Source organism: Adiantum capillus-veneris, chromosome 12 (genome assembly GCF_014529385.1).
Source record: "Adiantum capillus-veneris isolate H3 chromosome 12, ASM1452938v2, whole genome shotgun sequence".
Taxonomy (NCBI): domain Eukaryota; kingdom Viridiplantae; phylum Streptophyta; class Polypodiopsida; order Polypodiales; family Pteridaceae; genus Adiantum; species Adiantum capillus-veneris.
Window position 1 is genome coordinate 76,838,981 of NC_140942.1, and position 12,981 is coordinate 76,851,961.

The following is a 12,981-nucleotide window of genomic DNA, read 5'->3' on the forward strand; positions in this document are numbered from 1 at the left end:
TGACCCTGAATGCATCTAAATGCTTAGCAATGATACCCCAATACCCCGCCTATGCTTACTTTGTGATTTCCTAGGTTAAATTCCTACTTATGATAAAATTAGGCTGCGGGTCAGCGAAGCAAAAAGCTACAGATTACCATGATATGTTTATGTCAATGCGTAGAGCTCTTACCTGGGTTGCAACGCAACAGACGGCACTACAATGTGACAACCGGGAAGGAAGTAAGAAACATAAGAAGGAGATAAGTGAGTGCCATTAGCTCACGCTGTGTATTTCTTATCCAAAAACTTAACAAAATCTTTACAAAGTTGGCTTTTATACCTTAGCCAAGTCCAAAATATGAAATGTCTGGGCGCCCAATGCCTTTAGGGCTTCACCACTTACTGAATCTACAACCTAGGCACACTAACTGCCTGTTTTTTACAGCTTGGAACTCCCATTGAGCCTGTAACACATTAGAACTATTACAATGGCTTGAAATAAATCGAGAATTTACAATACATCACCATTTTGAAAAAATGTGAAAAATGTGTAACTCCAATCTTTACTGCTTCTGCATGTTGATCTTCGATGTGCATCCGTAAGGCTCGGGCCTTTAGCAGCTTCTGTTAACTTACGTTGGCTCAGTTAACATTCCCCCCTTTTTATTTTAGTGCCCGTTCTCGGGCACTGTTGAGAAGTGTCCATGGAGGCAATGGAAGGTTTTGATTGGTTGTTGATGGGCTGATTGTTTTCAATTGCCCATTGAATTCATTGAGGAGGTTCAATTTTTTGCATCATCTTCATTAGTCCAAAGTTGTTTGATGTGAGAGATGATGCTGCATTTGTCCATAATGATGAGGCTACTGTTTATTTATGAAAAGTATGTAAAAGGGAAGTAGAATGATGAGGTTCTAAATTAGGATCTAATACCAGGATGACCAAAGGGAAAAACCCAGTGGGAAAAAAATACCCTTTGGATAAGTGCATTATTGGAGTGCTTATTATCATGGGAAATATTAATAAATTACTCAGGGAATTATTTTCTAATAGATATTAAAATAAGAGGGCAGCAAATATATGAAAGGAGCATGATGGAGCATTGGTTTGCCTACTGTAGTCCATTCAAGGTGCATAGGTGGAAGCAAAAAAGAGTGTATAATGCATATGTCCGATGATGGGACATCCTATATGCATACATAGAAATGCATGAGAAACAATATGTTGTGCAAGAAAGATTTTGAGGGGTTCTTTAGAAAGATGGTGTAGCTATAAAAGCATATGACATGGCTTTGCAAGCTCGCACCCCTTTAAGAATGGTTTTCATTGTCAAGGATATGTGCTCGTATCTTACTGTGCAATGTGTGTGAGTGTTGGACTCTACGACACTCCACCAATTGTTATTTAATAGACTTTGACTCTTATGCTCATCTCATCCAGCATGAGCGACATGACTTAGATATGTTGAACTCTTCCAGCTTGAGTGTAAGCCTAATAACGAGGACTCTTAGAAGAGAGTTTATTATGACTTGAAGCTTTGGGACTAATGCTTTGCTCATTTTATGGCTCAGTAGCCCGCCGACTCTGACTATGCCAAAGAGTGTTTTTTGCACCCTGGCAACTTGACTTTTTACATTCTTGTGCTTACTACAAGCATTTCTTTAGGTAAAAGTAAGCTTGAATCCTCAAAAAGAAGATTAGTGAAGGACCAAGTTGGCATTGAAGGTTTCTTTTGCCATACCTCTTTTATCTTCTTCAAATCTACATTCGCTTTGGTTAGGTTGTCCTTCTTCGACTGTGAGGACTCCATTATCTGTTTGATTTTCCAATTAGACATGTTGATAGGAGTCTTTGATGTTGTTGTAGGCCTCTATTCACTTTTGGAATTTGGCTTTTGACTGGAGTGTTGGAAGACTTAGGAATCCAAATCTCTTGATGACCTTTGTATCTCCTTTGTTGACTTTGCTTCACTCTAGGTCTTGTTGAGTTCTTGAGATCTTCATGCAGGTATGGTGTAGTTGTAGTTGGCTTGTGGTTGATTGGTATCCAAATCTTTGTATAACCTATGTAGAATCCTTGTCCAAGAGGAAGATTCTTTGAGATCCACCTTTGTTCTATATCCTCTTGAGAGTTGTGGTAGACTTTAGCATCTTTCAATGTTGTTCTGTTGTATACCTGCTTCTTAGGTATCCTAGGATATTGTCGAGGTAGATACCTTGTGGGCCTTCTTTCTTAGGAGGGATTTGAAGTTACTTCATATGCCCTTACCTAAGGTTTTGGTATCCATATATGTCTGTTACCTCTATAGTACTCATGTTCCTTTCAGCTCCATTGTGATGATATCCATCCCATTTGTTTGTCTTTATGTGTTGATTTCTTGTCCTTAATCCAAACCAGATCATTGACTTTGACTAAACTTCTTGGATTTTCCTTTGCTTTCTTGAGTACTTTGGCTAATATACCTTTGATTTGTTGGGTACTTTCTTGAGGATTTCCAGAGGGTAAAAAACACAAAGTTTTATGCAGTTGGTGCAGAAGAAGAATAAAAAATTATATGCACGAGAGCTGTTATAGGAATTTGAAAAGAAATCTGAGCAGTTATCCAAAGGAGAGCAACATTTGAGGAAGCCCAAAAGGGTATAATTAATAATAAATAGCAAATGAGCTTAGATGAAAAAATAGAACCTAAAAGAGTTTAGTACAACTATTGAAGGACTCAACAGTAAATTGGGATTAACATCCGATTGGAAGATAGTCTCTGAAGCAATTAATATGATCGTGAAATGTCAGATGAGGGTTGATAAGTTGATTGTGGCCGATGGTATGGATGTTGTTGAAGAAGAAGCTAAGGAGAAATCATATTCCATAGCACCCAAAGTGGAGGAGCCAATTCTTGAGGAATTGGTGAAAGGTATACAAGAGTGAAATTTGAATTTAAAAGCAGTAAAACTTGAAGGAGTAGCTCTACAAAGGCATCTACAAAGCCTAAGCAACAACCTCCATGCAAAGATTGGGATGATCAATGCATGTGGTGCGACAATGAAGACCATACAGGTAAGGATTGTGATGACTTTAATGAAGCTAAACCAAGAAATGTGGTTTTTTGGAAAGACTAGAATATTCAACTCACGACAAACAACAAGTGAGCCGCTCCACTTGAATTTTGGAAGGGGTAGAATGAGAAAGTTAGTGGAGAAAATACAACATAATGTTGCTCTTGTATAAGCAGCTACATATGGGTTGCATGTCTACAAAGAGGGAGACGATGAAGGTGCAAGTGTAAAGGGTCAATTATGGCCTCATGCATTGAAGACAGCAGAAGCAAGCAAGGTGACTCATGGCAAATAACATTAGGTGGGGAATTGCATTTGAGAAACCATAGGGTGGACTGATCCGCTGGATTCTCTTTTGGTGTACGCTCCATTGCTAAGTCTCAAGCTAATGAGGCTATGGTGGAAGAGAAGCAGAAGAGGGATGAAGACAATGTAGGGACGTCGAAAAGGGCAACAAGATTCAACAATAAGAGGCAAGACGGGCATACTCCCAAACCTGCTCTCAAAGTGGTTATGGAAGAAGCAACAAAAGATAAGAAGCAAGGTAAGCCCAAGGGGCCCTCTTATAAGTTGAAGTTTGACATTGAATTGACTAAAAATCTAAAGAAGTTCTTTGAAGAGAGCATTATTAATAGCAAAGTGGATCTCATGTTGGGTGACATTTTGGGAATTGCCAAGCGTGAGTTTCATGAGGAGATCATCAATATCATCAAAAGAAAACAACAAGTACCAAGGAAGCATGAGCGTGAATCAATTAAGAGCCAAATGATTCGTCACATTGAAGAAATTCTAGATGATTATGAAGAAGAACTTGAAGATGAAGAGCCAAAACCTATGGTGGTTTCAAATCTAATTGTACCTGAGGTAAGACATGTTCATTTTAATGATGAAGGAGACAGTGAAACTGTACCCAGGAGTCACTTTTCAAGGACTCATTGGGCAAGAGCAACAATGGAAACCATTGTAAAGCTAGACAACATTGAAGAAGTTGTTTTATCACTTATAGACCATGGTTCAAAAATCAATCTTATGGCAAAGAGCTTGCACCAGAACGGAAAGTGGCCTATTAATGTGCACCACGGTTTTTGGCGGATACAAGCTATCAACATGCTTCCAGGCAATGTTTATGGTGCATGTGAAAATGTTAAGGTAACTATTGGGTATGTTTGTGATGAACCAAAAAAAAAAAAAAAAACAAGAGAATTCCTCCTATCCACGTATTTTGGGACAGCCCTACAGTATGGAAACGAAGGTGCTAGATGACAACTTGGCCTATGCAAGGATTTTGAGTCCAGATAGTAAAAGAGATGTTCAATTTCTTACTGCATGTATTGATCATGCTTGCAAGGATGTGATATACTTGAAGGAGATAATGTCATTTCAAGAATTTTTGAAGAGGTTTCCTTTGTGAATTGTGAGGTTCTCAACTCCGGAAGATTGGGGCAACTTAATAGTTAACCTTCCTTTATTATGAAGTTTCATTAACAACACCCTACTCCAATTCCACAAAGCAAGGATACAAGCAATAGAAGAGAGGAAGACCTCTATCCATGTTACCATATACATGTGGTAGTGATGTGTGTGAACACACTAGGACCCTCTTTTTTTCCCTCTTTAGGAGGTTTTTCCCCCGTGCATTATATATACGCCCATCACTCCAGGGCTATCAATCTTTCCATTGCACACTAAGTAACACACTCTCTATTGTGTGCCTTGAGCTTCCTTTGTCTTCTCCAAGATGTGTGCGTTTCTCTGCAACCCTAATTCCAACAATTGGTATCAGAGCAAGTTACGTCCTCCCCCCGGGGGATTCACCATGGAAAACTTACCACACCACATAAGTGCAGGAGAGGGGGGGTTTTTTACAAGTTACATAAGTGTATAAGTTAGGGGTAGGCCTCCAGTAATTTATCTTCCAAGCTTAAAAATAAGGGAAGGGGTATCATATTTATGGGGGGGGGGGGGGGGGGGGGGGGGGAGAGAAGTGAGAAAAGGGAAAAATGAGAGGAAGTTTTTGTGTTTCAAAATCATGGCTTCCCAAAAGATTCTTCCCTTGAACTTGTGAGTCAATAGCTACAAAGATACATGCAAGAACTAACATTGCTTTGTATATAGTCCATTTGTTGAGTTTGTATAGATGCAAATTTACATGGAGAACCTAGCAAAACTTTATAACCACGGTTTTGGAGTAATTTAGATGGGTCAAAATTGGACCCGAATTGGACGAGTGGGTAGAGTGCAGGCTGATCGCGCACATAGTTTCAAAGTCAAACTAAGACACATTGAGGGTACATCTAGTTATCAATAGAAGTGGCTCCTTAGTACGTTGCTAGTCACTATGCTACATGCTCTTTGACTAGTTTTACTCATTTAGATCATGTAAGACCTAAATTTTATATGTAAGATAGGGGTATGATAGTTTTTTGCATGGATTGTTGTATAAGCGTAGAAAGGGGGCCATGTTCCCTAATATGAGTCGTATATAGGGGTTTTATTAAAGTTGTCCACTCGCAGGTGGCATTCCATTTTGTATATAGAGTGAATCCCCCGGGGTCCTCCCGGGCTTAGTCGCCAGCTGCTCCAGCACACGCCTGCTCACTTTCTCCGATTACAGTGAGGTTTGGCGAGCGTTTGCAGGTCGACAAATATTTTGGGCAAGCTCATAGAGCTTAGTCTGCTCAGATTTCTGATTCGGACTCATTTCAGTCTCCGTTTCCACTATAGGCAGGTCTACATAGGCAATTTTGTCATTTTGTGCAAAATTTCTGTCAGTGCCGTTTTCAGCATAACATGTGCTTTACAGCCTTCTACGGTTTGTGCTATATAGCACGTGTTGTTCCCGCTCCGTTTCTTCTATTTTTGGGCAGTTTTCACATCAGGTGCAGCATTTACCATGGCTAACAACAACACAGATGTCTTCAAGATGTTTGCTGCTGAGAACAAGTTGGATGGGGACAATTACCCTACATGGTCTTATATGATGCAACATGTTCTTGTGTCAAAGGGCATCTAGAATATTGTGCAACGCATTGATGTACATCCTGGTTCTGAGGATGTAGGCGATGTTGAGGATGTTGCAGGTCTTGCTGCAAGGATTGCTACTATTATAGTTGTTTTACCTACAGCAGAACAAGCTCGTTGGGATGTAAAGGATGCGTAGGCTCATGCATTGATTGTGTTGTCTGTGAAGCGCACCATTGTTCCTCACATCCGTTCAGCAAAATCTACAAAACATGCTTGGGATATTTTGGCTGGTCTTTATGCAAGTCGCAATGAGGCTAAAATTGCTTTGCTGCATAAACAGCTGGAGTCAAAGATTATGCATGAGGAAGATGATATGGACACTTTCCTTGCTAGTGTCAAGGATATCAATGAGCAACTTATTTCTACAGGTGAAGTCATTTCAGACAGTTCCCTTGTGCAGACTGTTCTTGATGCCTTACCAGATTCTTACCAGACTTTTGCTACTACTTGGAGACTTATGACCCAAGGAAATCCAGAAGTTGTCAAGTTTGATGCATTATGCACATTGCTTTTGCAAGAGTCACTTTCTAGAAAAAACAGGACTAGACAGCGTGCAGTTGAACAGGCTTTTATTGCTTCTCAAAGAAAGGGTGGTAACAACAATACAGCCACCTCTTATGGTTCTACTGCGAGTGGCAAAAATTATGTTCCTAATGCTTTGCTGGCAGGAACTTGTCTGGAAATTCTGGTGATAAGGGCAAAAAGAAGATGCGTTACCATTATTGTAAAGCCAATGATCACTTGATCAAGTCGTGTCCTAAGTTGAAGGCCAAAGAGGCTAAGAAGAAAGAGGGTGGTTCCACTGCAAATGCTGGTTCCACTACAAATGCAGCCATTGTTGAGTCTTCTGTGAAAGGAGACTGTGTTGCTGATGTTGATGCAGAATGGGCTTTTAGAGCAGACAATCCTATTGTCCATGGTGCATGCTTGTCAGTTGCTGCAGATTCACATGTGTGGTATTTCGATAGTGGTGCTACAAAGCACATTACCTCACATCGTGAATTGTTCACCTCTTTTGAGTCTGTCCCTCATGGGAATTCAGTCACTTGTGCCAACAATGCCTCTTATCCGGTTCAGGGAGTTGGAAAGATTGTGCTTACTACTGCAAATGGCAGTTCCTTCACACTTGTTGATGCACTTTATGTACCTGGGATCAAGAATAATCTCTTGTCTGTATCCGCACTTGCTACACTTGGACTTGTAGTCAAATTTGTGGATGATAGATGTACAGTTCATGATCTTAGTTTTGGTGACGAAATTGTTGCATCTGGCCTTTTGTGTAGTGGGCTGTATCATGCTCACTTTGTATTTGACAAGTGTGGACAAAATTTTGCAAATGCTGTTGTAGATTCAAGGGCTATTTCAGATGCAAAACTTTTGCATGCACGTTTTGGTCATCTGCATTTTGCCAATTTGCTGCGATTGCAAAAATCTGATATGGTTGCTTCTTTTCCGCCTCTTGAAGCACCTGTCAAACATGTTTGTGAAGGTTTTACTTTGGGTAAGATGCAGCGTTCTAAGTTTCCAAAGGATGTTCAGTTCGGGCCACATGCAGGTTGCAGCTTGTGCATAGTGATGTTTGTGGGCCCATGCAAACTCCGCCCTTGGGCAATTACCTTTACTTCGTGACTTTCATTGATGATTACTCCAAGCATGCATGGGTATTTCCGCTTAAAGCGAAGTCCGAAGTTTTTATGTGCTTCAAACAATTTCTAGCTATGGCTGAAAATGTCTCGAAATGTACTATGGGCACCCTCTGTTCCGATCGAGGGGGGGAGTATATGTCTCATAAATTCAATGCATTTCTGGCTAGTCGTGGGATAAAACACCAATGTACAGTGCCTTATACACCTCAGCAAAATGGTGTTGCTGAGAGAAAAAACGGGTCACTTACGAAAACGACACGATGTATGGTCAAAAGTCAATCTTTGCGCATTCTTTTTGGCTTGAGGCCATCATGTGTGCCACTTATGTACTAAACAAGTGTCCTACGAAAGCTTTGCAGTCTATTACTCCATATGAAGAATGGCATGATAGAAAGCCTTCTATTGAGCACATGCGTGTTTCTGGCTGTTTGGCGTATGCTTTGGTGCCACAAACACAGCGCAGAAAATTGGATGATAAGGCTGTCAAATGTATTTTTGTTGGTTATAGTGCTGAAAGCAGAGGTTACTGGTTGTATCATCTGCAAACAGAACGTATTATGGTTTCACAGGATGTAGTGTTTGTGGAAGATTCTATTCAGCCCTTGTTGTCATGTACTAGAGACAGTAATGTAAGCTCACACGACATTTATGACACTTTGTTGCCTCTTTTCGGTGGTGGAAATACAAATGTAAGTTCCAATGAGGCAAATGTATAGCCTATGGGGGTTTCTGAAAATGTTACGGATCAGCCTATTACTGATGCAGATGTACATGATGTACTTGATGAGGAAAGGGCTCAAAATGAGCAGGCTTGAGATATGCCAAAATGGCTGGCGCACACTTTGCGTTACAGTAAATTGGATGCACCTTTGTCTAGTCGTACTCGTTCAGGCTCTCGCCATGCATCTTATGCATCAGATTGTTATGTTTTGGTTGTGTCTAGCTTACATGATGTTGAGGAGCCTCTGTCTTTTGATGAAGCACATAATTCAAAAAATTGGATGGCTGCCATGCAATCAGAATATGATGCACTTATCAAAAATGATACATGGACTTTATGTGATTTGCCTCCTAGCAAAAAGGCCATTGGTACAAAGTGGGTTTACAAGTTGAAACGCAAGCCGGATGGTGAGATCGATCGCCATAAGGGTTATGCACAGCAAAAAGGCATAGATTATGAAGAGACATTTCCTCCCACTTGTCGTATGACTACTATGCGTTTTCTATGTGCATTGGCAGCTCATTTTGGTTGGGATTTACATCAATCAGACATTGTTACTGCTTTCTTGAATGGTGACATATTTAAGAAATTTTATGTAACGCTGCCTCACGGTTTTGTCATAAAAGGACAAGAGGACAAAGTGTGCAAATGTAAGAAGGCTTTGTATGGGTTGAAGCAAGCTCCTCATGCTTGGTATGAGAAAGCTAACACTCATTTGGTCAAATGAGGCTTTCGCAACAGTCCAACAAAAAGCACATTATATGTAAAGCGTGAGGGTGATGTACTTCTCATTGTGGTTCTTTATGTCGATGATTTGCTGATCACTGGACCAAATGAGAGACATATTGTTGAATTTAAGGCTGATTTGAATGCTACTTTCAAGATGAAAGATTTGGGACTGTTGCATCATTACTTGGGTATACAGTTTAAGCAGTGTGATGGTGGTATTGCCTTGTGTCAGAAAAGTTACATAGAGACATTGCTATGTAGGTTTGGACTTGAGGATTGCAAACCTATTGCCACTCCCATGGAAACAAGTTTGAGGTTGAGTCTACATGATGCCGGCGACCCTGCTGATGTCACCCTTTATCAAACTGCTGTTGGCTTCCTCATTTATGTATGCAACACAAGGCCGGATATTCATTTTGTAGTCTCACAGGTCAGCAGATTTATGCATAGCCCAGGGTCTAAGCATTGGCACGCTGTCAAGAGGATTTTCCGCTACCTTAGTGGCACTTTACATCTTGACTTGTTTTATCCCAAGGGGGGATCATTGCCGCCAGACTTACATGCTTTTTCGGACTCAGATTGGGCTGGTTGTTTTGCACGCGAGTGTCCACAAGTGGTTTTTGTTTCATGCTTGGCAATTTGTGTATATCATGGTTGAGCAAGAAGCAACCTACTGTGGACACTTCGAGTTGTGAGGCTGAGTACAGGGCAATCTTCACAGCTATGATTGAGTGTGTATGGCTCATACGCCTTATGACTGATTTGGGTGTTGGATAGGACACTGCCAACACTATCTACACTGACAGTCAGAGCGCATTGGCGGTTGCGAGGAACCCAGTTTTTCATGCTCTCACAAAGCACATTGAGGTGCATTACCACTATGTCAAAGAGAGGCTCTCAGCAGGAGAGATCAGCTTGGCTTATGTGCCAACACAGGACAACCTTGCAGATCTTTTCACAAAGGCATTGTCTCGTGAGAAGCTTGAAGCTTTTCGCAAAGCTTTGGGCTTACTCCCGTTTGTGGACTAATCATGTCCTCGGGACATGGCACTTTCCTTTACTCATGTGCCAGCTCTTGTTCACCACATCACTCCAGGGGGGATTTGTTACCATATACATGTGGTAGTGATGTGTGTGAACACACTAGGACCGCCGGGGCATTTTTTCCCTCTTTAGGAGGTTTTTTCCCCGTGCATTGTATATATGCCCATCACTCTAGGGCTATCAATCTTTCCATTGCACACTAAGTAACACACTCTCTATTATGTGCCTTGAGCTTCCTTCATCTTCTCCAAGCTGTGTGCGTTTCTCTGCAACCCTGATTCCAACAATCCATCGTGATTGTGGTTGTAAGGGTCATGCACCACTAGCCAGGTCAATAAATCAAAGCATTTTAATGAAAGCTAATTTGTATATCATAAAGATAAAATCCCATTGATATACCTAGGATCTAAAAACAACACCTTATTTCCCACGTTTAAAAGGCACGACCACCAAATTAAAAATCCTAAATGTGCTATGAGACTTATACTTAACTACTAATAGTCTTCAAAAAAGTATCTGACTAATCGGGCCCACCCGTCCATAGACATAGTTTCATTTAGATACTAGTCACCCACTTTCCACACTGCACTCACCCATTCCACTTGATTTTTAATTACTACCACATTGTTTTATATATACAAATAGGGTTTCTTTATTAATTACGAGCTCAGGTTCTTTCATATATCCCTTCAAACATCCCCAAAACAATTATTCTCAAACAAAGCCTAATGAAGAAAGTCCTATATTTCAGCAAAAAGAATTATCTAATTTTCTTATAAGTTATTATCTAATTTTCTTATAAGTTTGTGGCTACCCGCGGAATTTCTCTATCTAACCAATAGAGCCTTTGCAAAGGGTTTACTTATTTGCTAACCGCAAAATGTACAACTTTCTCAATTGCTAACAGCAGGGACATCTCCTAACCGCAAGGCATGTCACCAATCGTGGGGCATCTTGCTAACCGCAAAGGAGAAGAAAGTTGATAACCTCATCTTATTTTTTGCTAAATGTGGGATCATTTTGCTAACCGCGAGTTCCAGTTAGAAACAAGATATTGCTTCAGCCATTGTTTTCCTTAAGTGATTCTTCAAACATGATGAACCAAATCTTAATATCAAACAAATAACTCCTAATATCAAACAGTAACAATTTTATCAAACAATAATAACTTATCAAACATTGACAATTTATCAAACAAACCTTTCACTACTCTACCAAATCATATGCTTGTTTCTTGTGATACAATTATGTTTCTTGAATTGTTTAAGGTGATCTGCGCTAGGTGGGGGATGAAATGAAGCGAAAAAGTAGCCATGCCCAAAAAAAATTACAAGGTTTTCACATTAGTGGGGGGTGGATAAGCTGTAATTGCTAACACCTTGCTGGGATCTATTTGCACACGTGCCTCAGAGACTATATAGCCGAGAAATTTTACCTTGGTTGTCCCATTTTCACTTTCGAAATTGTAATTGAAGGTTGAATTGTTGGATACGTATGAGAACCTCCTCCAAAATGGTCAAATGTTGTGACCATGTTTGGGTGTAAATCAATATGTCATCAAAGTATATTACTAGGACCTTTTGTTAAATGATCCTGAAAAATGGTGTTAGCTGTCCGTTGAAAAATACTATCTGCGTTAGACAATCCGAAAGGCATTCTTTAGGGTTGAAAAAGACCCTTAGGAGTACAAAATGTGGTCTTGTGCGCATCCTTGGGATCTAAAGGGATCTGCCAATACCTGAATGTGAGGTCCAAGGATGTAAAATATCTAGACTGTCCTAATTGATAGGAGATCATCCAGCCGTGGCAGTGGATAATGATGTACCTGCTTCAGGGGCTGAAAGTTGATACAGAATCAAAAGGTACCATCATCTTTATTTACCAAATGGGGCTTAGATGCCCAATCACTCTGAGAAGGGGTGATGACTCCCTGTGTTAACATTTCTTGGCCAGCCTTGTTGATCCTTTGCATCTCCATTGGAGAACATCGACGGATGGGCATCTTGATTAGACGGGAAGATCCAGTGCGGGTCTGGTGTGTGACAGGGAAATTGATTGTGGATGGTGTGCTGGGTTTTGTGAAAAGAGAAGGGAATTTATGCAGCAGTGCTTTAACATCATGTGATTTGGTGTTCGGATTTAACAACGTGTGTTGTGCTTGGACAAAATTGGGACCCATGGATGAATACAGGAAAGGGACGGGGAGCGTACATGGAAAGCTGACTGTGTGTGTGTGTGTGTGTGTGTAAAAATTCAAACGTCCTTTGTGCTAAACAAACCAATTGCAACCGAATGTTAAAGAAAATAGTTGTCTAGGCAAAACGTAAAATTCGTGAGAAAATTGGACACATCCAAGAAAAAATGAAATTACAACTACTAAATGAGAGTGATAGAGTGTCTTATTGTCTCCAAAAATCACAGAGATGGGTGTGGATGTCCTAACTGGTAATTGGAGTGTGTCTATAAGAGCTTGGCTGATGGAGAAAATTGTGCTACCTGAGTCAAGGAGATCTTTTGAAGGGGTCCCCTTGATGTGGACTAGTGTAGAGCATACTGTGCGGCCGGCAGAGGATGCTGACAAACATGTGAGTTGCGTTCTTCCATCAACCACTCATGAAAGTGTTTTCTGGTAGCTCTGGTCCACTCTGATTTGGGTATTTTGTACTTGGTTATGCCGAGCTCGAAGTTGTCTACCATAGTGTTTCTGCATATGGCCATAGTTGTTGCAGTAAAGGCATTTTGGGCAGCCCTATGCATCTCTATCTGGAAAGTTTCTTCTAGCTT